The sequence below is a fragment of the Gymnoscopelus braueri genome, assembly GCF_963280865.1.
Source record: "Gymnoscopelus braueri genome assembly, contig: SCAFFOLD_184, whole genome shotgun sequence".
Taxonomy (NCBI): Eukaryota; Metazoa; Chordata; class Actinopteri; order Myctophiformes; family Myctophidae; genus Gymnoscopelus; species Gymnoscopelus braueri.
Genome location: NW_027660619.1, coordinates 6,860 through 34,720, shown reverse-complemented (window position 1 = coordinate 34,720; position 27,861 = coordinate 6,860). Strand labels below are relative to the sequence as shown.

The 27,861-nt window shown below is 37.2% G+C and overlaps 1 long non-coding RNA gene across 1 annotated transcript in view; it reads left to right on the top strand.

Annotated features, from left to right (window-relative positions):
* LOC308081360 overlaps window positions 1-27,653 on the top strand; it is a 79,624-nt gene extending 51,971 nt beyond the window's left edge. Inside the window, exons 4-8 of the long non-coding RNA XR_013932838.1 lie at window positions 3,319-3,384; window positions 4,283-4,348; window positions 5,728-5,778; window positions 27,369-27,461; window positions 27,541-27,653. This is a non-coding gene — a long non-coding RNA (uncharacterized lncRNA). The remainder of the gene's footprint in view (window positions 1-3,318; window positions 3,385-4,282; window positions 4,349-5,727; window positions 5,779-27,368; window positions 27,462-27,540) is intronic.
* The last annotated feature ends 208 nt before the right edge of the window (window positions 27,654-27,861 follow it).

Sequence of the window (27,861 nt, the reverse complement as noted above, 5' to 3'; positions counted from 1 at the left end):
TGTAACTCCAAAGGTGGACAAGAAATAAAAAATAATTTCTCCATTGACTAGAAATTGATCATTTAAAATATGCTCCTCATTGACTTACACAGAGGCTCCTTTAAACCCATAACTAATCATTTATATATATATATATTATATATATATATATATATATATATATATATATATAGGGTTAGTTACGGGTATATGTGTGTGTATGTATGTGTCAGACATTTTTTATAATATTTTTAAAAAAAAGTAATATATTATCAAACATCTAACAACAAGATGACTATAGTGTTAACTATAACAGAGTGACAATTACATTGAAACAATTATGATTATGATTCATGGTCACACACTATTTCAGTAATTAATTTGATTATATCTTATTGTATTTATTTCATTTTATTTGAATGCAGGGTCATTAAAATGAGTCCATATACAAACACATGTTTTGAATTAACTGTGGAAAAACTTGAAGAACAAGGCACTAGATTAAGTAAGCTTGGCTGTTAGCCTGCTCCTAACCAGGCTAACTTCACAGCTAAATTGCCATGGTAACTAAGCTAGGCTTGCTTCAATTCTCTTTTGAGGAATCGGATAAGGCTAAACTTAGCCAGGGTGAACTGGCTAAACTAATCTTCAAGATAATTCACCTTTTGAGGAACCGACTCAGCTCTATTCCTATAAAAGACCATGAAAGTCGATAGCAGAATCCTTGAACTTGACCAATCATGGAGCCCAAAACCAGAGCGGCGTTCTTCTCTGTGGCTGAACAGCAGCACTGCAGCAGCTCATGGAATCATACAAGGAAGTAACATTTATAATAAGCAAGAAAGGAAACACGGCCACAATAAATATAGATCCAGGGAGAAAGCGTGGCAAAGTATTGCCAACAAATTAAAGGCACAAGTTGTCCAAAACTATGCAATTAATTTATATACAAATCCATAAATATATGATTTAGTTAGGCTTAAACATAAGGAGTTTAAGTGAATGTTGGAATTATAATTATAAACACTTAGAATAATTTTCTAATTTCTAATTTCTAAAATCGAAGATCTACAAGTGAAAAGCTTGCCTTTTGGCGGCCGGGGGTCCCCGGTCCACGGGGGTCAACGGGGGGCCGGGGGTCAACGGGGGTCCGGGAGTACCCGGCCCCCCGTATACTCCCGGACCCCCGTTGACCCCCAACAGAGGTCCGGGGGTCCACGGGGGCAGGGGTCCACGGGGGTCCGGAGGTCCATGGGGGTTCAGGGGTCCACGGGGGTCCGGAGGTACACGGGGGCGGGGGTCCACGGGGGGCCGGGGACCCCCGGCCGCCATAAGATAAAAACATTTCGGGCTTGTAGATCTTCGATTTTCGCATAAGAATTGAATAAGTGTGGAAAAACTCATTGGTTTATGATTGGAGTCATTGGACTAACAGCTATTTCACAAAACTTGAAGAACAAGGCACTGGATTAATAAAGCTTGGCTGTTAGCCTGGTCCGGACCAGGCTAACTTAAATACCTAAACCTAAATTGCCATGGTAACTAAGGCATGATTGCTTCAATTTTCTTTCGTGAAACCGGATCATGGATAAACATATCCAGCTTTACTGGCTAAGTTAATCTGCCGAGCTAACTCAGTTTTCGTGAAACCGATTCCTGGATAATTTAAGCCAGGATAGCCGATTAAACCCGGTTTAAACCCGGTTTATCCCTAATCCAGGATTCGTGAAATAGACCCCAGGCCCATTGCAAGTTGTTGTACTCTGTCCTCTACCCTGAGCCATCCCACCCTAGCATTATGAGCAGGGGTTAGATGAGTTGTAGATTTAAGGCCAAGCAGTAGCTTGACCAGTTTGTTTTAGGATGTCTGGAGCCTTGTTTTTAAGGCCTTTGTGGTGCTATGGTACCATGAGGTGCATGCATAATCAAAGTGAAATTGGATGAGTCCTCAGTTCATGACTAATATTCATACTTAAATGATTGACATTTGGAGGATTCCCCTTGTTACCCTGGTAACGCTTTGAACTGTGGGTAAATCCCTTAGACAAAGTCTGCATGGATGCTGACTTACAGAAAAGACTGACAGACAGACAGACAGACAGACAGACAGACAGACAGACAGACAGACAGACAGACAGACACAGACCTCACGTAAGTCAGTGAGTCAGTGAGGGAGCGGATTGGAATTGGGCCCATATATTGGCCACTTCCTTTCTTGTAGGCTGCAGGTGTAATGCAGGTAATCAGCAGTGTTGCCAAATTTTGCAAGAGAAACAAGCGGTCAGGTTTATGAAAACAAGCCCAAAAGAAGCAACAAGGCTACGTTTTACCACTATTTGAAAATACATTAAATAGCAGATATACAAGCTCACAACAGGTCACATCGCAACATGTTTTGAGCTTGTAGATCTGCTATTTACAAACAATATTGGGAAATAAAGTTAATAATAAACTATATTTTGGGATGGGGGTCCTTAAATACATAATGCTGTCCATTAATGTGGAGTTTACACAAGATTTTGACTGAGTGAGTTCTGTATACAATCCATGCAACTCGGTTTTATATTTGATTTTATAGAAGACACTATGAATCTCTCATTTAACTGTTTATAATGTATCTAATAATACTAATGATAATATTAATTCAAATGGAATAGTCGGAACCAATAACTAATCGGACCCAGTTCATGTTGCAAGTTCATGTTGCAGATGTTGCTATTGAGGGGTTTCAGAGCCATGTAGCTTTTCCCACTAAGAATATAAAACTATCTTTTACATTGTTCTATATTCAATATTCTATTACTGTGATAATTTAAAGGTAGGGTAAGTGAATATTGCTTTTTTAAATAAGCGGTAAATAGCTCTATATTTTATAGCAATGATTACTATCACAATATAGAGCTATTTAACACTGTTACTGAACAAACACTCTATAGTAATTACCATAATATAGAACTTTAAACTAAAAAAATAAAATAAAAAAAAACTTTTGTTGTTACCAAAGATTATCTCTTACCCTACCTTTAATAATAATAATACATTTCATTTATATAGAACTTTTCATGACATCAAATGCAGCCCAAAGTGCTTTACATAAAAAAATAGAGATCAACAAAAGAAAAATAATGCAATATTAAACAAGATTAAAAACAATAAGATCAGGAACAAATTAAAAGGATTCAAAATTAAAATAATTCAAGAAAATAGCAAGAACAATACATCACTACATCACTTTAGAAGGATTCCAGACTCTAGACCTATTAAAATGTATTAGGCCTATCTACATTTACACAGAACTCAATAATCATTATACTATACTCTCCTCTCTGTCTTTTAAAGGTTGTGTCATTTGAGGAGATCTTTGCTGTCCATTGATGAGGAGTTTACACACAACATTTTGACTTAGTGAGTTCTGTATATAATCCATGCAACTTTGTTTTATATTTTATTTTATAGAAGATACTCCGATCATCTGTCATTTAACCATTTATAATTTCTCTCCATTTCACACAGCAAACTTCAACCACTATCCATGTTTTAACTGTACTGAAAATAAATGTCTAACTGTGTTTGTATGCCGTCTATCCTCCTTAATGTGGTCCATGTGCACCATCTATTGGACAAACTGTAAAACTACACCACTTGATCTGTGATTTCTCTGCTGTAGTTTTAAAGTGATTGTCTCAGAAGTAGACTGACCACTTGGTTAGGTTTGACACCATTTAATGTAACGTAGCTCTTTAGTAAACAGAACATGCAGTTTCAGGTTGGGATACAGAGTTTATCCAATCAGGAGAGAGAACTCACACAGGATAAAAAATCTGAACAAACACTCTATAGCAATGATTACTATCACAATATAGAGCTATTTAACACTGTTACTGAACAAACACTCTATAGCAATGATTACCATAATGTAGAACTTTAAACTTTAAACAAAAAAAGAAAAAATGTTTTGTTGTTACCAAAGATTATCTTTTACCCTACCTTTAATAATACACTTAATTTATATAGAACTTTTCATGACATCAAATGCAGCACAAAGCGCTTTACATAAAAAAATAGAGATCAACAAAAGACAAATAACACAATATTAAACAAGATTAAAAACAATAAGATGAAGAACAAATTAAAAGGAGACAAGATCAAAATTAAAATAATACAAAAAATAGCAAGAACAATACATCACTACATCACTTTAGAAGGATTCCAGACTCTAGACCTATTAAAATGTATTAGGCCTATCTACATTTACACAGAACTCAATAATCATTATACTTTCTCTCCTCTCTCTCTTTTAAAGGTTGTCTCATTTGAGGAGATCTTTGCTGTCCATTGATGAGGAGTTTACACACAACATTTTGACTTAGTGAGTTCTGTATACCAGATGGATTCTGTAATCCATTTAACTCTGTTTTATATTTTATTTTATAGAAGATACTCTGATCATCTGTCATTTAACCATTTATAATGTCTCTCTCTCTCTTATGTTTTGGAATGTGCGTTGCATTAGGTAATTTAACCTATTGTGCGTTCTGTTATGGAGCGAGTATGATATAATAAGAATACTGATGGTCTATAAACACACTGACATATTGTTTTAATATGATTTATTTTTAAATCATACTAAAGTCCTAGTAATAATAATAATAATAATAGTAATAATATTAATATTAATAAGGGTAATAATAATAATAATAATAATAATAGTAATAATAATAATAATAATAATAATAATAATAATAATAATAATAATAATGATAATGATAAGGGTAATGATAAGGATAATGATAATAATAATAATAACAATAAATATAGCTGCAATCAGCAATACGGGGGCCAAGTCATGCAATATTTAATATATGCAATATGCAAAACACAATATGTGTAATATCCCATTGAATCAGAACAGACTGAACATGAGCGAAAGTAGCCCATGTTATTAACACATGATTATTGGAAACAGCTGAGCAGAGTTCTGAGGGATTGTGGTTATCATAATGTGTCTCTTTATTATGTTGCTTATATGGCAGATTTCAAACAAATATTCAAGTAGGGTTTAGCTTTTGATCACCATTCACGTGGACATACATTAATTAATAAAGTCATGATATATCTGCTGCAATTTAAATTAAGCCTGAATAAGCCGAGGATCAAACTGGGGACTTTCTGACTGACAGGTAGACACTCTACCTACTGAGCTACTGCAACCCCAGAACTTAGATTGAGATTTATTTTTTTATGAAGCCATGCCCTATACAATATTCATTATCTCATGGAGGCTTCGTTTTTTTCCCCCATGTACATACTTCTATTCAACTGGGATGTTAGATAATGTTCCATAGATTGTGTGTAGAACGTGTAGATGTGTTCCTCGTGAGGCACATGTGTAAGCAAGTTGCATTGCTATGGGCCAAACGAGGCATTACATATGCCTTTTCAAAGTTCACAATTTCTAACGATTGTTTTAGCGCCCCCCCTTTGGCCAATTAGAGTAACATTTCTTTCAGCGCTATCTGGCAGGATACTCTACCATACTGCACAATTTCTTAAAAATGTGACTCTGCATTTATGTAGTTAGGGGTAGCAGAAGAAGAAGAAGGTGTTTACACACAGAGCATGCTTGGCCCCCTATTAAATGTAATCCATGAAAAATAAATGATACAGACATAAAGTATATACATGCATGAACAAAAGTACACGGCCAGCATAAATGTCACTGTTGTTGTTGTTGTCAATTGTTAACAGAAGAAGCCAGGAAGACAAATGGAGTCCAAGAGAAGAAAAATGGAGACACAGGTATGTTTATGTACAAACCAAACTAACTGAAGACCAGAGTGCAGTGTGTTTACATGCATTGTAGACGTTCACTGTAAGTAGTCAGACTTGAAACTTGAGTATCTTGGATCCTTGCATTCAGAGGTGTCTTTGAGTGAACACTTCACAGGTTATTTTTTTAAACGGCAAAACTTAGCAAATCTGCAAGCTATAATAGGCTAGTACCTACATATTTGACCACTGCACCATCCATCCAGCCCCCCAGGCTGGAACAGTTATTAGAAAGTTGACACTAAAGTTCTTCTTCATATTAAAAAAGGAAATGATAAAAATACTGGTATTAATTCACATTTAGCCTTTATAAAAGTGAAGCTCACAACGTGTCTTTTCTATTTTCACTATTTGAAACAGGGTTTAAGTTGTTAATTCATAAATCCACATTTTCCCTTTTCACTACTGGCTTATACTGTACTTTACATGACAAAATTACACAAAAGGGTCATGACTGTGCAACTTACACTGTGCAAAAATCTAAAGTGCTCAAACATCAGGTTACAATACATGTGCAAACATACATTAAGTAATAGAGGACCTCTCTGTTACATTGTAATCATTGCTATAGTGTTTGTTCAGTAACAGGAGTCTCCATGTCTCTCTACCTCTTTAGTAAACAAAATCTGAGCACCTGCAATTTGGCCTCTTATAAATCAATACTGAATATATTTGTGTTTATGTCCATCACAATTACACTGGAGTACCATTGCATTCCTGCATAACCTGTTGTGTGTGTTTATGAAAGTGAAGTATTGATTTGTAAAGCTTGTTCTAAAATAGCCGATCTACAAGCTCACAACGCGTTGCAGTAAGACACGTTGTGAGCTTGTAGATTCTTATTAAAAAAGCAAATGATAAAATATGCTAATTCACATTCTAGCTCTCATGAAAGTGAAGAATAGATTTACATAGAGCTACAAGCTTACAAGATGTCTTCTATTCTCATTATTTGAAACAAGTGGTTAATTCATAATGCACTTTTCCCCTTCCTAGAAATGTAGTGGAGTCAACAATACAATATTTGTCTTTGAATCCTAATGGAGTAAAATTTATAAATATCCCAAATACTTATAAATCCTAAAATCAAAATTACTTTGTTTGAGGCTGTCGTGGAAATAATATTCAAAGCAAAATAGTAGATTCACAACGCAGTGCGCTGCACCGCATTGTGCACTTGCAGATCTGCTATGTACGGAAGGATGCACATAATCGGCCCTAGCCAATCACAGATCGGAGGTCGACGGAGCTAAACTTTTTACAAACAACAAAGAAGAAATTTACTGGAACTTATCCCCTTTCCAAACCCACAAAGAAGACGCTGTTTATGGTGTTATAATATTCAAGTAATTATAACACGATAACGGTCGGGGGATCTTAGTATAATTTGAAATTCAATTACAAATCACTTTTTAAACAATTATTTTACTGATTTTCCTTTCAGAAACCAAATTAAATATTGCTCCATTTTTCAAATAGTCACTTCCAAATGAAAGCTTAGATTATACTAAGATCCCATGGTCACTTAGGGTGTGGGGGTATCTTAGTATAATCTGATATTCAATTCAAATTCACATCTGAAAAGTCTATTTTACTGATTTTCCTTTTAGAATCTAAATTAAACATTGCTTCATTTTTCCAATTTTCTAGCCCTAACCCACAAAAAAAAACAGGAAAATGCTCAATTTTTCTGATATTGTGCTTAGTATTTTGGCGTCTTTTGATTTGGGACTGACACTGAGAAAAGCTCAAAATAGGTTTTTTTTAAAAAAATTCATCCCAGAATAAAAATCAAAGAATGTCTTCATTTTTCCAATTTTCTAGCCCACCCAAAAATCTGGAAAATGCTCCATTTTTCTGATATTGTGCTTAGTATTTTGGCATCTTTTGATTTGGGACTGACACTGAAAAAAGCTCTTAAAAACGGCTTTTGCCATTTTTTCATTCCCAGAACAAAAATCAAAGAATGGCTTCAATTTTCCAAATTTTTAGCCTACCCAAAAATCAGGAAAATGCTCCATTTTTCTGATATTGTGCTTAGTATTTTGTCATCTTTTGATTTGGGACTGACAAAGGAAAACATCTTTATTTGTCTTTGTTTTTCAAAATGTCAGTCATCTTTTAATCTACATTTTTCATCAAAACAAAGATGTCACGTGACCACGTGTTACATCACATGGTCTTTGTCCTTCAAAGTAAAAGTTGTAGTCTAACATGTAAGCAATAGGATCTAAAGACAGTCATTAACACCACATCTAATGACTGTATGATGTTGTTTTTAATGCCTTTTCTGTCTTTTTTTTTAGATCAAAGCTACGGCTCACAAAAGTATCTTGCAAGACTACCAAACCTTTCTGGGACATAAAACCGTAAATCCCTTACAACTACTTGTGGTGTGGAAGCTCCACCAGCAGGGGTCATTCACTTTCCCCTTGTGCCTCCCAACTTCACAGCACCTTAGTAGTTTTACTGAGGTGCTGTCAACCTAACAACCTTTTTGTTCTTCTATACAAATATTTTCTTTCACATCAGGATTTAAAGGACGAGTTCACCCATTTTCAACCTGTCTTCATATAATTGTTCCTCAATAATGCTCATGATAATATGGCACCCATCGAAAAAAAATGTTCGATGGGGATAATAAAGATAATAGAATCTACAGGCTTTCTATTCCTGTTAGCACGCTATAATGGAAACCATTGTTCTCGCGTTAATAAAAACAAATATATACAATTTTAAATATTGAAGGGAAAAAAATCCTTTCTGTTGAACTGATAATCGGCTGATTCTTTGACCAGATCCGAGAGCCCCTATGAGAAGTAAGTAAAATCGATATGTAAGGCTTAGGCTGTGAAAACCAACTAGGCTGATGAGTTGTCTGATGCTTATCTAAGAGTTAATGTCGCTCGGGCTCACTGATGAACTCCCTTAGCCATGATGTCAGTCCTGATGAACTCCCTTAGGACTTTGATGTTTGTCCTGGACGTTTTGGTTATCTCCATATATGGAGTTCCAGTAGGGGTTCTCTGATGTCAGAGCTAGGTATGTTAGGTATCTCCACGATAATCGTCTGGGAGAGATTCTATGATGTGTTGGAGATTTCAGCTATTTAAACAACGGACAAATTGTGCAATGACATAATTTGTCGTGCGTCCGTCCATTGTATTGGTTAAATTAAGAGCAGACATGACTGTTAAAATCAAGTGTATTTATTAATCAAGCAGTAAGTTAAAAGTTAGAGAAATGTACTTAACAGAGATCTCTGGGCTCACACTAGCTTTCCTTATCAGCAACAAATTGCATCAAGGTCACCTCACTAAGTCTGAGCCCTCTTATCTGTCCCTAGAGCCCCTATATACTGAAATGTGGGATGGTCTTCAGGTTGGTTCGTCACTTGACTCAGCATTTGTCTTCAAACAATGGGGGGGGGGGGCATTTCTCTCCAACCTGCATCTTTCTAAGATTAGGGAAGGACAGAAAGGAACAGAAACCACAAATGCATACACATGTACAGACAGATGACCTCTCATCACTTCAACGGCCGGGCCATCTGACAGTTTTGTCTTCTTTATTGGGACAGCAATTAAACAACAGTAATTAAAGCAATCGCATATTCTTATAATACCAACTAGTATTAACTAAAGCTTTAAAGGGATATCAATTGCCATCAGATGTCAGACTTGGGGAGGTTAATTGTCTCCATCTATGGGAATCTCCATTTGGGAAGGTTGTGATCAAATAGGTCACTAAAGTCGGGACTGAATAGGTCATTCATCCCATTAGGTTTCTGGGCACCTTGCCATGATCTTGCGGTGTTATCCATCTATGGCTAATGCTGGCAAGTATGCCCTGAACGTTCTTTATACTTTCACTGGTAGATGCGTTTCTGAAGTGTCCATAGCCCTCCTATGAGACACAGACTGAGAAGAAAAAAATCACACAATTATAGCAGGAGCATTAGTGAGGATCTATGAAGATAGGTTGAAAATGGGTGAAGTCGTTCTTTAATGATCATTAGACTAATAACCCATTACCCATTATCAATAAGTAACCCACCTATATCCCAAACTCCCTCCCCAGTCAGAGTTCATAGTTTTATTGAATGTAGAATTATGTGCAGGATGTCATTTGTATATGTGAGGGAACTTAATTTACTGTCTTTCCCTAGGAAAGACAGTAAAAAGTAGGACTGACCGTGGGTAGCTACCTGGGATGTAAGTTGGGGCTTGATCAACCCCGGCTGGGTCACCTGGGCGAGGGTTCATGTTGCAAGACCCGAAACACCCTATGACCCCAGGCTACAACACTGATGATACATCCCAGGTGCATCCATGTGATGTATTCTTTATTGTATGTACTTAATTTAGGAGAGAATATCTCAACTGTTCTTGGCTAATATGACCCCAGGGAACAACTTAGGAACTGTGACTAATTCTCTATCCGGAATGAAATACCCGAAAATGACCACGCTCTTTTTTTAAATGACCATAACCGGTGCACTACTTCCAACATGGCTCTATCTGCTAAACCTTTGGAGCTACAGATTTACTGAGGTGCTCAAAATGTTCAGAATACTTATGATTAGGGAAACATAGTAAAGTGTAAAATTTCTAATTTGATATTTGACTGAACAGCTAAAAGAAACGTATTACTGTCCAGGGCCATAAGGATATTTTTGCGCAAATCAATCTAAGAGCACCACATTTGTCCCAGATGTAACCCAGGGCATGCTCTAATGATTTAGCAAGAGCGCCCGAGCCAGCAACCTTCAGGGTCATCATAGTGGCCAAATCCAATATGACCGCCACCTGACAAAGTTTTTGGCTATAACGTTTGAACCACATTTTCAGCTATGAATGCAAACTTGGTGTCTAAATCATGTTTTTTGACAATTAAAAACATGTTTGAATGCTTATCTTTATGATTTAATCTATCTAGATGACACTAATTTGATTATCACAAATATGGCTACTATGTTCTGAAACAACCAATGTATCTTACGATGTAATTTCATTGAAACAAGAATGAATTAACAGTAGAACTAATTCCTATGATGATAGGCCTACAGCTAGAGCTAATACAGTATGTTCAACAATGCTCAGCATAAAGTGTAATACTATATAGTATTACTATTCTATACACCATTGACTAGTATGATATCATACGGTACTAGTCACTAGCCACTGTCAGGATTCATCTACTCTGCTGTGGCCACCACGGCTCTTGCCGGCGTACAGTATATGATGATGACCATATACTCCAATCTTTGGACATGGAAAGTTGATCTTTTCAGGCTCCAAAGTAAGGGTGAACAGAGTTTCTTTGAGATACCTGCACTCCTTTTCCCATAGTTAGTCTAGGACCTGGCTAAGATATGTATGCACTTAATTTAGGAGAGATTATCTCAACTGTTCTTGGCTAATATGACCCCAAGGAACAACTTAGGAACTATGAGAAATTCTCTATCCGGGGCGAAATACTCGGAAATGACCACGCCCCTTTTAAAATGACCGCTACTTCAAACATGGCTCTATCTTCTAAACCGTTGGAGCTACAGATTTTCTGAGGTGCTCAAAATGTACACAATATTCATGTTTAGGGAAAAATAGAAAAGTGTAAATGTCAAATTTTATATTTTATTACAGAACAGCTTAAACAAACGGCTAAAAACGGTCAACTTATTTACAGTCCAGGGCCATAAGAATATTTTTGCGTGAATCAATCTAAAAGCACCACATTTGTCCCAGATGTAACCCAGGGCATGCTGATTTAAGAGTAGAACCCATTCCTAAGTATACAGCTACAGCCAGTACATGTGCAACAATGCTCAGCATAAAATGTAATCCTATCATACTAGGTGTATAGATAGATACAATATGTATTATTGTACATTGTACATAATTGTCTTGGTGTAACAACAGCACTGATACATAAAGTACTACACACACACACACACACACACACACACACACACACACACACACACACACACACACACACACACACACACACACACACACACACACACACACACACACACACACACACACACACACACTATTAGCACAAAACAACAATCATAAAAAACAAAAAGTGGTGGCTACAATATTGTGTATATAGTGTGTATGTCTATCTATACACCCTTGACTAGTATGATAGTATTCAATTCATGCTGAGCATTGCTCTGCATACTGTACTGGCTGTTGCTGTATAATTTGGGTTCTACTCATATTATTCTATTGCTTCAACATCTATACACAGGTTGTTTCTTTTCTTCAGTTTGATCTTAACTCATTCCAAAAACTCTGGATGAAACTTTATGTTACATAACATTTTTTATATATGCCATATTTGTAATAAGCAAATAAGAGGGCTCTAGATGGATTCAATCATAAATATGAGCATTCCAATGTGTTTCTAATGCTCAAAAAGCATAAAATAGACACCAAGTTTGCCATAAATGACAAAGATTAAGGTAAGTAAAACAAATTGTTTAAAAAAGAAATCTTTAAAATATGCAAAATAGAGGTCCAGCCACACCCAGTCATAAAGATAAGCATTCCAACACACCCAGTCATAAAGATAAGCATTCCAACATGTTTCTAATTGTCAAAAAAGATTTAGACACCAAGTTTGCATTCATAGCTCATCTGGTTCAAAAGTTATAGACAAAACCTTTTTCAGATGGCGGCCATATTGGATTTGGCCACTATGATGACCTGGAGGGTTGCTGGCTCGGGCATGGGTTCCACAAACATGAGTATTCTGAACATTTTGAGCACCCCAGAAAATCTGTAGCTCCTACAGTTTAGAAGATAGAGCCATGTTTGAAGTAGCGGTCAATTTAAAAGGGGCGTGGTCATTTCCGAGTATTTCGCCCCGGATAGAGAATTTCTCATAGTTCCTAAGTTGTTCCCTGGGGTCATATTAGCCAAGAACAGTTGAGATAATCTCTCCTAAATTAAGTGCATACATATCTTAGCCAGGTCCTAGACTAAGTCAGGGAAGGCTGATGTTGGTCAAATGGTAACCAGGTCCCTTGAGAACTTCCTCCCACCCAAGCTGCACTGATTCAGCATGTCCGAACCTGGGAAACTTACTGGACCCATCTCGCAGATGCCAGTAAAGCTTGCGCCATCCTCCTCCACTGTGGCTGCAAAAGTCATGTAGTGGACACAGCAAATGCTGCAAAACTGGAGTCTGCTGCATCTCGATATATAGATGTTGTGTGATTAGGACATTAAAAACAATCATCACCCGAGGAATCTAAAGGACTGAGCACATGCAACTGTGTGTGTGTGTGTGTGTGTGTGTGTGTGTGTGTGTGTGTGTGTGTGCGTGCGTGCGTGCGTGCGTGCGTGCGTGCGTGCGTGCGTGCGTGCGTGCGTGCGTGTGCGTGCGTGTGCGTGTGTGCGCGTGGTGCAGTATGTATCAGTTATCGCAGAGCTATTCTGTTGTTGTAGTAACACCAAGACACGTTCCTAGCAACGATTTGTTGTTTAGCAATTCACTTTTCAGATTCTAATTTGAACATATTGTTCAAATTCCATACACCTTTGACTATTATGATAGTATTCACTTTATGCTGAGCATTGATGTTATGGTTTGCTGACCAGCTGCTGCTGGAAGTGCCAACTGCACCCACTAAAGTTACCAGGGGTGACCGGGCCTTTGCCGTGGCTGCCCCCTCTGGAATGACTTACCTTTACGCATCAAAGCAGCCCAGTCATCTTTACTAAAGACTCATTTTTTGTCCTTGGCATTCAGTAACAACTAAAGCAGCCTTACCTTCCTCTATTGGCGCTAATGTTTGTTTGTCTGTGCTTACTCATTGTTTACTATTGTCGGCTTACATTGCATTGTTTGCTTCCTGTTTTCTTTTCTTTCTTTTTTTGCTTTGTTTTGCTTTTTACCTGTAGAGCACTTTGGTTGACCTGGTCATGTTAAATGTGCTATATAAATAAACCTTGATTTGATTTGTTTTGATTTTTAAAAGGGCGTGGTCATTTTCGGGTATTTCGTCCCGGATAGAGAATCAGTCACAGTTCCTAAGTTGTTCCCTGGGGTCATATTAGCCAAGAACAGTTGAGATATTCTCTCCTAAATGAAGTGCACACATATCTTAGCCAGGTCCTAGAAAGTGAATGACCCCTGCTGGTGGAGCTTCCACACCACCAGTATATAGTTGTAAGGAGTTTACGGTTTTATGTCCCAGAAAAGTTTTAGTAGTCTTGCAACATAATGTAGCTTTGATCTAAAAAAAATTACAGAAAATGCATTAAAAAACACATCATACAGTCATTACATGTGGTGTTAATGACTGTCTGTAGATCCTATTGATTACATGTTAGACTACAACTTTTACTTTGAAGGACAAAGACCATGTGCTTTGACCCATGGTCACATGGCTTCTTTGTTTTGATGAAAAAGGTAGACTAAAAGATGACTGACATTTTGAATAATAACCATTCCAGGCTTTTGGATTCCAGATTAATTAAGAAAAACAAAGACAAATAAAGAGCTTTTTCCTTTGTCAGTCCCAAATCAAAAAATGCCAAAATACTAATCAGAATATCAGAAAATTTTAGCATTTTCCTGATTTTTTGGTGGGCTAGAAAATTTGATAAATGAAGCCATTATTTGATTTTTATTCTGGGATGAAAATATGGAAAAAATAACCATTTTGAGCTTTTCTCAGTGTCAGTCCCAAATCAAAAGACGCCAAAATACTAATCAGAATATCAAAAATTGGAGCATTTTCCTGATTTTTTTGGTGGGCTAGAAAATTGGAAAAATAAAGCCATTATTATATTTTTGGTCTGGGATGAAAAAACGCCAAAAACCTTTTTTAAGAGCTTTTTTTCAGTGTCAATCCCAAATCAAAAAAAGCCAAAATACTAATGAGAATATCAGAAAAATGGGCCATTTTACAGATTTTAGGGGAGACAAGAAAAGTTTAAAAATGAAGCAATGTTTTATTCAGGATCTGAAACGAAAATCAGTAAAATATACTTTTCAGACGCTTATTCCAATTGAAAAACAAATAATAAATAAGATGCCCTGACTCCAAAAGGGGTCGGGGGATCTTAGTATAATTTGAAATTCAATTCTAATTCACTTTTTAAACAATAATTTTACTGATTTTCCTTTCAGAAACCAAATTAAATATTGCTCCATTTTTCAAATAATCACTTCCAAATTAAACCTCAGATTATACTAAGATCCCCCGGGCTTTTGGGTCGGGGGATCTTAGTATAATTTGAAATTCAATTCCGATTCACTTTTCAAATAATTATTTTACTGATTTTCCTTTCAGAAACCAAATTAAATATTGCTCCATTTTTCAAATAATCACTTCCAAATTAAACCTCAGATTATACTAAGATCCCAAGGTCAGTTGGGGGTATCTTAGTATAATCTGATATATTATATTCAATTCAAATTCACATCTGAAAAGTCTATTTTACTGATTTTCCTTTTAGAATCTAAATTAAACATTGCTTCATTTTTCCAATTTTCTAGCCCACAAAAAAATCAGGAAAATGCTCCATTTTTCTGATATTGTGCTTAGTATTTTGGCGTCTTTTGATTTGGGACTGACACTGAGAAAAGCTCAAAATAGTTTTTTTTTCAATTTTTTCATCCCAGAATAAAAATCAAAGAATGTCTATTTTACTGATTTTCCTTTTAGAATCTAAATTAAACATTGCTTCATTTTTCCAATTTTCTAGCCTACCCAAAAATCAGGAAAATGCTCAATTTTTCTGATATTGTGCTTAGTATTTTGGCATCTTTTGATTTGGGACTGACAAAGGAAAACATCTTTATTTGTCTTTGTTTTTCAAAATGTCAGTCATCTTTTAATCTACATTTTTCATCAAAACAAAGATGTCACGTGACCACGTGTTACATCACATGGTCTTTGTCCTTCAAAGTAAAAGTTGTAGTCTAACATGTAAGCAATAGGATCTACAGACAGTCATTAACACCACATCTAATGACTGTATGATGTTGTTTTTAATGCCTTTTCTGTCTTTTTTTTAGATCAAAGCTACGGCTCACAAAAGTATGTTGCAAGACTACCAAACCTTTCTGGGACATAAAACCGTAAATCCCTTACAACTATATACTTGTGGTGTGGAAGCTCCACCAGCAGGGGTCATTCACTTTCCCCTTGTGCCTCCCAACTTCACAGCACCTTAGTAGTTTTACTGAGGTGCTGTCAACCTAACAACCTTTTTGTTCTTCTATACAAATATTTTCTTTCACATCAGGATTTAAAGGACGAGTTCACCCATTTTCAACCTGTCTTCATATAATTGTTCCTCAATAATGCTCATGATAATATGGCACCCATCGAGAAAAAAATAATCGATGGGGAATCCAAGATAATAGAAACTACAGGCTTTCTATTCCTGTTAGCACGCTATAATGGAAACCATTGTTCTCGCGTTAATAAAAACAAATATATACAATTTTAAATATTGAAGGGAAAAAAATCCTTTCTGTTGAACTGATAATCGGCTGATTCTTTGACCAGATCCGAGAGCCGCTATGAGAAGTAAGTAAAATCGATATGTAAGGCTTAGGCTGTGAAAACCAACTAGGCTGATGAGTTGTCTGATGCTTATCTAATGTCGCTCGGTTTCACTGATGAACTCCCTTAGCCATGATGTCAGTCCTGATGAACTCCCTTAGGACTTTGATGTTTGTCCTGGACGTTTTGGTTATCTCCATATATGGAGTTCCAGTAGGGGTTCTCTGATGTCAGCGCTAGGTATGTTAGGTATCTCCATGATAATCGTCTAGGAGAGATTCTATGATGTGTTGGAGATTTCAGCTATTTAAACAACAGACAAATTGTGCAATGACATAATTTGTCGTGCGTCCGTCCATTGTATTGGTGAAATTAAGAGCAGACAAGACTGTTAAAATTAAGTGTATTTATTAATCAAGCAGTAAGTTAAAAGTTAGAGAAATGTACTTAACAGAGATCTCTGGGCTCACACTAGCTTTCCTTATCAGCAACAAATTGCATCGAGGTCACCTCACTAAGTCTGAGCCCTCTTATCTGTCCCTAGAGCCCCTATATACTGAAATGTGGGATGGTCTTCAGGTTGGTTCGCCACCTGACTCAGCATTTGTCTTCAAACAATGGGGGGGGGGGGCATTTCTCTCCAACCTGCATCTTTCTAAGATTAGGGAAGGACAGAAAGGAACAGAAACCACAAATGCATACACATGTACAGACAGATGACCTCTCATCACTTGGCCATCTGACAGTTTTGTCTTCTTTATTGGGACAGCAATTAAACAATAGTAATTAAAGCAATCGCATATTCTTATAATACCAACTAGTATTAACTAAAGCTTTAAAGGGATATCAATTGCCATCAGATGTCAGACTTGGGGAGGTTAATTGTCTCCATCTATGGGAATCTCCATTTGGGAAGGTTGTGATCGAATAGGTCACTAAAGTCGGGACTGAATAGGTCATTCATCCCATTAGGTTTCTGGGCACCTTGCCATGATCCACCTTGCGGTGTTATCCATCTATGGCTAATGCTGGCAAGTATGCCCTGAACGTTCTTTATACTTTCACTGGTAGATGCGTTTCTGAAGTGTCCATAGCCCTCCTATGAGACACAGACTGAGAAGAAAAAAATCACACAATTTTAGCAGGAGCATTAGTGAGGATCTATGAAGATAGGTTGAAAATGGGTGAAGTCGTTCTTTAATGATCATTAGACTAATAACCCATTACCCATTATCAATAAGTAACCCACCTATATCCCAAACTCCCTCCCCAGTCAGAGTTCATAGTTTTATTGAATGTAGAATTATGTGCAGGATGTCATTTGTATATATGAGGGAACTTAATTTACTGTCTTTCCCTATAGGACTGACCGTGGGTAGCTACCTGGGATGTAAGTTGGGGCTTGATCAACCCCGGCTGGGTCACCTGGGCGAGGGTTCATGTTGCGAGACCCGAAACACCCTATGACCCCAGGCTACAACACTGATGATACATCCCAGGTGCATCCATGTGATGTATTCTTTATTGTATGTACTTAATTTAGGAGAGAATATCTCAACTGTTCTTGGCTAATATGACCCCAGGGAACAACTTAGGAACTGTGACTAATTCTTTATCCGGAATGAAATACCCGAAAATGACCACGCTCTTTTTTTAAATGACCATAACCGGTGCACTACTTCCAACATGGCTCTATCTGCTAAACCTTTGGAGCTACAGATTTACTGAGGTGTTCAAAATGTTCAGAATACTTATGATTAGGGAAACATAGTAAAGTGTAAAATTTCTAATTTGATATTTGACAGAACAGCTAAAAGAAACGTATTACTGTCCAGGGCCATAAGGATATTTTTGCGCAAATCAATCTAAGAGCACCACATTTGTCCCAGATGTAACCCAGGGCATGCTCTAATGATTTAGCAAGAGCGCCCGAGCCAGCAACCTTCAGGGTCATCATAGTGGCCAAATCCAATATGACCGCCACCTGACAAAGTTTTTAGCTATAACGTTTGAACCACATTTTCAGCTATGAATGCAAACTTGGTGTCTAAATCATGTTTTTTGACAATTAAAAACATGTTTGAATGCTTATCTTTATGATTTAATCTATCTAGAGGACACTAATTTGATTATCACAAATATGGCTACTATGTTCTGAAACAACCAATGTATCTTACGATGTAATTTCATTGAAACAAGAATGATTTAACAGTAGAACTAATTCCTATGATGATAGACCTACAGCTAGAGCTAATACAGTATGTTCAACAATGCTCAGCATAAAGTGTAATACTATATAGTATTACTATTCTATACACCATTGACTAGTATGATATCATACGGTACTAGTCACTAGCCACTGTCAGGATTCATCTACTCTGCTGTGGCCACCACGGCTCTTGCTGGCGTACAGTATATGATGATGACCATATACTCCAATCTTTGGACATGGAAAGTTGATCTTTTCAGGCTCCAAAGTAAGGGTGACCAGAGTTTCTTTGAGATACCTGCACTCCTTTTCCCATAGTCAGGGAAGGCTGATGTTGGTCAAATGGTAACCAGGTCCCTTGAGAACTTCCTCCCAGCCAAGCTGCACTGATTCAGCATGTCCGAACCTGGGAACCTTACTGGACCCATCTCGCAGATGCCAGTAAAGCTTGCGCCATCCTCCTCCACTGTGGCTGCAAAAGTCATGTAGTGGACACAGCAAATGCTGCAAAACTGGAGTCTGCTGCATCTCGATATATAGATGTTGTGTGATTAGGACATTAAAAACAATCATCACCCGAGGAATCAAAAGGACTGAGCACATGCAACTGTGTGTGTGTGTGTGTGTGTGTGTGTGTGTGTGTGTGTGTGTGTGTGTGTGTGTGTGTGTGTGTGTGTGTGTGTGTGTGTGTGTGTGTGTGTGTGTGTGTGTGCTCGTGTGCGTGTGTGTGCGTGGTGCAGTATGTATCAGTTATCGCAGAGCTGTTCTGTTGTTGTAGTAATACCAAGACACATTCCTAGCAACGATTTGTTGTTTAGCAATTCACTTTTCAGATTCTAATTTGAACATATTGTTCAAATTCCATACACCTTTGACTATTATGATAGTATTCACTTTATGCTGAGCATTGATGTTATGGTTTGCTGACCAGCTGCTGCTGGAAGTGCCAACTGCACCCACTAAAGTTACAGGGGTGACCGGGCCTTTGCCGTGGCTGCCCCCTCTGGAATGACTTACCTTTACGCATCAAAGCAGCCCAGTCATCTTTACTAAAGACTAATTTTTTGTCCTTGGCATTCAGTAACAACTAAAGCAGCCTTACCTTCCTCTATTGGCGCTAATGTTTGTTTGTCTGTGCTTACTCATTGTTTACTATTGTCGGCTTACATTGCATTGTTTGCTTCCTGGTTTTTTTTGTTTTTTTTTGCTTTGTTTTGCTTTTTACCTGTACAGCACTTTGGTTGACCTGGTCATGTTAAATGTGCTATATAAATAAACCTTGATTTGATTTGATTTGATTTTTAAAAGGGCGTGGTCATTTTCGGGTATTTCGTCCCGAATAGAGAATTAGTCACAGTTCCTAAGTTGTTCCCTGGGGTCATATTAGCCAAGAACAGTTGAGATATTCTCTCCTAAATGAAGTGCACACATATCTTAGCCAGGTCCTAGAAAGTGAATGACCCCTGCTGGTGGAGCTTCCACACCACAAGTATATAGTTGTAAGGAGTTTACGGTTTTATGTCCCAGAAAGGTTTTAGTAGTCTTGCAACATACTTTTGTGAGATGTAGCTTTGATCTAAAAAAAATGACAGAAAATGCATTAAAAAACACATCATACAGTAATTACATGTGGTGTTAATGACTGTCTGTAGATCCTATTGATTACATGTTAGACTACAACTTTTACTTTGAAGGACAAAGACCATGTGCTTTGACCCATGGTCACATGGCTTCTTTGTTTTGATGAAAAAGGTAGACTAAAAGATGACTGACATTTTGAATAATAACCATTCCAGGCTTTTGGATTCCAGATGAATTAAGAAAAAAAAAGACAAATAAAGAGCTTTTTCCTTTGTCAGTCCCAAATCAAAAAATGCCAAAATACTAATCAGAATATCAGATAAATGGAGCATTTTCCTGATTTTTTGGTGGGCTAGAAAATTGGATAAATGAAGCCATTATTTGATTTTTGGTCTGGGATGAAAAAACGCCAAAACCTTTTTTAAGAGCTTTTTTTCAGTGTCAGTCCCAAATCAAAAAAAGCCAAAATACTAATGAGAATATCATAAAAATGGGCCATTTTCCAGATTTTAAGGGAAAAAAGAAAAGTTTCAAAATGAAGCAATGTTTTATTTAGGATCTGAAACGAAAATCAGTAAAATATACTTTTCAGACGCTTATTCCAATTGAAAAACAAATAATAAATAAGATGCCCTGACTCCAAAAGCCCGGGGGATCTTAGTATAATCTGAGGTTTAATTTGGAAGTGATTATTTGAAAAATGGAGCAATATTTAATTTGGTTTCTGAAAGGAAAATCAGTAAAATTATTGTTTAAAAAGTGAATTAGAATTGAATTTCAAATTATACTAAGATCCCCCGACCCTTTTGGAGTCAGGGCATCTTATTTATTATTTGTTTTTCAATTGGAATAAGCGTCTGAAAAGTATATTTTACTGATTTTCGTTTCAGATCCTAAATAAAACATTGCTTCATTTTGAAACTTTTCTTTTTTCCCTTAAAATCTGGAAAATGGCCCATTTTTATGATATTCTCATTAGTATTTGGCTTTTTTTGATTTGGGACTGACACTGAAAAAAAGCTCTTAAAAAAGGTTTTGGCGTTTTTTCATCCCAGACCAAAAATCAAATAATGGCTTCATTTATCCAATTTTCTAGCCCACCAAAAAATCAGGAAAATGCTCCATTTTTTCTGATATTCTGATTAGTATTTTGGCATTTTTTGATTTGGGACTGACAAAGGAAAAAGCTCTTTATTTGTCTTTTTTTTTCTTAATTCATCTGGAATCCAAAAGCCTGGAATGGTTATTATTCAAAATGTCAGTCATCTTTTAGTCTACCTTTTTCATCAAAACAAAGAAGCCATGTGACCATGGGTCAAAGCACATGGTCTTTGTCCTTCAAAGTAAAAGTTGTAGTCTAACATGTAATCAATAGGATCTACAGACAGTCATTAACACCACATGTAATTACTGTATGATGTGTTTTTTAATGCATTTTCTGTCATTTTTTTTAGATCAAAGCTACATCTCACAAAAGTATGTTGCAAGACTACTAAAACCTTTCTGGGACATAAAACCGTAAACTCCTTACAACTATATACTTGTGGTGTGGAAGCTCCACCAGCAGGGGTCATTCACTTTCTAGGACCTGGCTAAGATATGTGTGCACTTCATTTAGGAGAGAATATCTCAACTGTTCTTGGCTAATATGACCCCAGGGAACAACTTAGGAACTGTGACTAATTCTCTATTCGAGACGAAATACCCGAAAATGACCACGCCCTTTTAAAAATCAAATCAAATCAAATCAAGGTTTATTTATATAGCACATTTAACATGACCAGGTCAACCAAAGTGCTGTACAGGTAAAAAGCAAAACAAAGCAAAAAAAAAAAAAAAAAAAACAGGAAGCAAACAATGCAATGTAAGCCGACAATAGTAAACAATGAGTAAGCACAGACAAACAAACATTAGCGCCAATAGAGGAAGGTAAGGCTGCTTTAGTTGTTACTGAATGCCAAGGACAAAAAATTAGTCTTTAGTAAAGATGACTGGGCTGCTTTGATGCGTAAAGGTAAGTCATTCCAGAGGGGGCAGCCACGGCAAAGGCCCGGTCACCCCTGTAACTTTAGTGGGTGCAGTTGGCACTTCCAGCAGCAGCTGGTCAGCAAACCATAACATCAATGCTCAGCATAAAGTGAATACTATCATAATAGTCAAAGGTGTATGGAATTTGAACAATATGTTCAAATTAGAATCTGAAAAGTGAATTGCTAAACAACAAATCGTTGCTAGGAATGTGTCTTGGTGTTACTACAACAACAGAACAGCTCTGCGATAACTGATACATACGGCACCACACACACACACGCGCGCACACGCACGCACACGCACACGCACACGCACACACACACACACACACACACACACACACACACACACACAGTTGCATGTGCTCAGTCCTTTTGATTCCTCGGGTGATGATTGTTTTTAATGTCCTAATCACACAACATCTATATATCGAGATGCAGCAGACTCCAGTTTTGCAGCATTTGCTGTGTCCACTACATGACTTTTGCAGCCACAGTGGAGGAGGATGGCGCAAGCTTTACTGGCATCTGCGAGATGGGTCCAGTAAGGTTCCCAGGTTCGGACATGCTGAATCAGTGCAGCTTGAGTGGGAGGAAGTTCTCAAGGGACCTGGTTACCATTTGACCAACATCAGCCTTCCCTGACTATGGGAAAAGGAGTGCAGGTATCTCAAAGAAACTCTGGTCACCCTTACTTTGGAGCCTGAAAAGATCAACTTTCCATGTCCAAAGATTGGAGTATATGGTCATCATCATATACTGTACGCCGGCAAGAGCCGTGGTGGCCACAGCAGAGTAGATGAATCCTGACAGTGGCTAGTGACTAGTACTGTATGATATCATACTAGTCAATGGTGTATAGAATAGTAATACTATATAGTATTACACTTTATGCTGAGCATTGTTGAACATACTGTATTAGCTCTAGCTGTAGGTCTATCATCATAGGAATTAGTTTTACTGTTAAATCATTCTTGTTTCAATGAAATTACATCGTAAGATACATTGGTTGTTTCAGAACATAGTAGCCATATTTGTGATAATCAAATTAGTGTCCTCTAGATAGATTAAATCATAAAGATAAGCATTCAAACATGTTTTTAATTGTCAAAAAACATGATTTAGACACCAAGTTTGCATTCATAGCTGAAAATGTGGTTCAAACGTTATAGCCAAAAACTTTGTCAGGTGGCGGTCATATTGGATTTGGCCACTATGATGACCCTGAAGGTTGCTGGCTCGGGCGCTCTTGCTAAATCATTAGAGCATGCCCTGGGTTACATCTGGGACAAATGTGGTGCTCTTAGATTGATTTGCGCAAAAATATCCTTATGGCCCTGGACAGTAATACGTTTCTTTTAGCTGTTCTGTCAAATATCAAATTAGAAATTTTACACTTTACTATGTTTCCCTAATCATAAGTATTCTGAACATTTTGAACACCTCAGTAAATCTGTAGCTCCAAAGGTTTAGCAGATAGAGCCATGTTGGAAGTAGTGCACCGGTTATGGTCATTTAAAAAAAGAGCGTGGTCATTTTCGGGTATTTCATTCCGGATAGAGAATTAGTCACAGTTCCTAAGTTGTTCCCTGGGGTCATATTAGCCAAGAACAGTTGAGATATTCTCTCCTAAATTAAGTACATACAATAAAGAATACATCACATGGATGCACCTGGGATGTATCATCAGTGTTGTAGCCTGGGGTCATAGGGTGTTTCGGGTCTCGCAACATGAACCCTCGCCCAGGTGACCCAGCCGGGGTTGATCAAGCCCCAACTTACATCCCAGGTAGCTACCCACGGTCAGTCCTACTTTTTACTGTCTTTCCTAGGGAAAGACAGTAAATTAAGTTCCCTCACATATACAAATGACATCCTGCACATAATTCTACATTCAATAAAACTATGAACTCTGACTGGGGAGGGAGTTTGGGATATAGGTGGGTTACTTATTGATAATGGGTAATGGGTTATTAGTCTAATGATCATTAAAGAACGACTTCACCCATTTTCAACCTATCTTCATAGATCCTCACTAATGCTCATGCTAAAATTGTGTGATTTTTTTCTTCTCAGTCTGTGTCTCATAGGAGGGCTATGGACACTTCAGAAACGCATCTACCAGTGAAAGTATAAAGAACGTTCAGGGCATACTTGCCAGCATTAGCCATAGATGGATAACACCGCAAGATCATGGCAAGGTGCCCAGAAACCTAATGGGATGAATGACCTATTCAGTCCTGACTTTAGTGACCTATTTGATCACAACCTTCCCAAATGGAGATTCCCATAGATGGAGACAATTAACCTCCCCAAGTCTGACATCTGATGGCAATTGATATCCCTTTAAAGCTTTAGTTAATACTAGTTGGTATTATAAGAATATGCGATTGCTTTAATTACTATTGTTTAATTGCTGTCCCAATAAAGAAGACAAAACTGTCAGATGGCCCGGCCGTTGAAGTGATGAGAGGTCATCTGTCTGTACATGTGTATGCATTTGTGGTTTCTGTTCCTTTCTGTCCTTCCCTAATCTTAGAAAGATGCAGGTTGGAGAGAAATCCCCCCCCCCCCCCATTGTTTGAAGACAAATGCTGAGTCAGGTGGCGAACCAACCTGAAGACCATCCCACATTTCAGTATATAGGGGCTCTAGGGACAGATAAGAGGGCTCAGACTTAGTGAGGTGACCTCGATGCAATTTGTTGCTGATAAGGAAAGCTAGTGTGAGCCCAGAGATCTCTGTTAAGTACATTTCTCTAACTTTTAACTTACTGCTTGATTAATTAATACACTTAATTTTAACAGTCTTGTCTGCTCTTAATTTCACCAATACAATGGACGGACGCACGACAAATTATGTCATTGCACAATTTGTCTGTTGTTTAAATAGCTGAAATCTCCAACACATCATAGAATCTCTCCTAGACGATTATCATGGAGATACCTAACATACCTAGCGCTGACATCAGAGAACCCCTACTGGAACTCCATATATGGAGATAACCAAAACGTCCAGGACAAACATCAAAGTCCTAAGGGAGTTCATCAGGACTGACATCATGGCTAAGGGAGTTCATCAGTGAAACCGAGCGAAATTAACTCTTAGATAAGCATCAGACAACTCATCAGCCTAGTTGGTTTTCACAGCCTAAGCCTTACATATCGATTACTTACTTCTCATAGCGGCTCTCGGATCTGGTCAAAGAATCAGCCGATTATCAGTTCAACAGAAAGGATTTTTTTCCCTTCAATATTTAAAATTGTATATATTTGTTTTTATTAACGCGAGAACAATGGTTTCCATTATAGCGTGCTAACAGGAATAGAAAGCCTGTAGTTTCTATTATCTTGGATTCCCCATCGATTATTTTTTTCTCGATGGGTGCCATATTATCATGAGCATTATTGAGGAACAATTATATGAAGACAGGTTGAAAATGGGTGAACTCGTCCTTTAAATCCTGATGTGAAAGAAAATATTTGTATAGAAGAACAAAAAGGTTGTTAGGTTGACAGCACCTCAGTAAAACTACTAAGGTGCTGTGAAGTTGGGAGGCACAAGGGGAAAGTGAATGACCCCTGCTGGTGGAGCTTCCACACCACAAGTATATAGTTGTAAGGGATTTACGGTTTTATGTCCCAGAAAGGTTTGGTAGTCTTGCAACATACTTTTGTGAGCCGTAGCTTTGATCTAAAAAAAAAGACAGAAAAGGCATTAAAAACAACATCATACAGTCATTAGATGTGGTGTTAATGACTGTCTGTAGATCCTATTGCTTACATGTTAGACTACAACTTTTACTTTGAAGGACAAAGACCATGTGATGTAACACGTGGTCACGTGACATCTTTGTTTTGATGAAAAATGTAGATTAAAAGATGACTGACATTTTGAAAAACAAAGACAAATAAAGATGTTTTCCTTTGTCAGTCCCAAATCAAAAGATGCCAAAATACTAAGCACAATATCAGAAAAATGGAGCATTTTCCTGATTTTTGGGTAGGCTAGAAAATTGGAAAAATGAAGCAATGTTTAATTTAGATTCTAAAAGGAAAATCAGTAAAATAGACATTCTTTGATTTTTATTCTGGGATGAAAAAATTGAAAAAAACCCTATTTTGAGCTTTTCTCAGTGTCAGTCCCAAATCAAAAGACGCCAAAATACTAAGCACAATATCAGAAAAATGGAGCATTTTCCTGATTTTTTTGTGGGCTAGAAAATTGGAAAAATGAAGTTCTAAAAGGAAAATCAGTAAAATAGACTTTTCAGATGTGAATTTGAATTGAATATAATATATCAGATTATACTAAGATACCCCCAACTGACCTTGGGATCTTAGTATAATCTGAGGTTTAATTTGGAAGTGATTATTTGAAAAATGGAGCAATATTTAATTTGGTTTCTGAAAGGAAAATCAGTAAAATAATTATTTGAAAAGTGAATCGGAATTGAATTTCAAATTATACTAAGATCCCCCGACCAAAAGGCCGGGGTATCTTAGTATAATCTGAGGTTTAATTTGGAAGTGACTATTTGAAAAATGGAGCAATATTTAATTTGGTTTCTGAAAGGAAAATCAGTAAAATAATTGTTTAAAAAGTGAATTGGAATTGAATTTCAAATTATACTAAGATCCCCCGACCGATAACGTGGTTAATAATAGTTTATTTGGGATGGACATCACATGAACATTACGGGCATATTAACGCGGCTCAGGTCGCTAAGTAACGGAGCACGGACGTTTCCGCGATTGACTGCAAACAGATAGTAAGTGCAAAATGATTAGCTTACTATTAGCCATTGTGTCTAACTCTCTGGGAACTCTCGGAGGACTTGGACAGATATTTGATTTCAGTTACACATGAATGCATTTATGTCATATTTACATGTCTATTTAAGCTCTGAGTGTGTGTATACATCTTCTCATGCTCTCTCCCTGGGCAAAAAAAGTGTCTTTATTAGTTTTTGTCACATTCCTAAGCTAATCATTTGACGATGAGGTCATCGGTCAGTAGGAGACTCAGTCAGAGACTGTTTGAGTCCCGCCGGTCATCATATTATTGGCACAGGAATGCGACAAAAAAGAAAACATTGTTCAATTTCATGGGGTGTGTAATTGATAGATAATAAGTCACTTTTTGGGTGAACTACTCCTTTAATGTAAGCTCAAGTTAATACTGCTGTTGGTGCGTCATCTAGGATTCAGATAGTTCTGGCAGCGATGCTGATGAAAAGAAGAAGAAGAAAAAGAAGAAAAAGAAGAAGAAGAGTAAGAAGAAGAACCAGAAGAAGGTAATGAAACAACAACATTTGATGGTCTGATAAAATGACATAGAAATGATAGACAGTTAAACATTTGACACGTTTGCAGGACTCTGGTTCAGATACTGACTGTTCTAGTGAAGGAGACAAGGAGAAGAAAAAGAAGAAGAAAAAGGAGAAGATAAAGACGAAGGTGATTTTTTTTTGTACATGAAAGAGGTAAAATGGCTGCCTGGAGGCTCAGCCACTTTAACCCATTAAGACCTGAGGCTGATTCTACAAATGTCTTCTGAATATGTTACTATAATATCAGTGGTTCTCAAACAAAAAGGAGCCCCAATATTAAAGGATCTACACCATGATTTTTATTTTATTTTTTTGATATTTAATATCATATGGTGTATGTCCCTCAAACCTTTTTCAAAAGGTT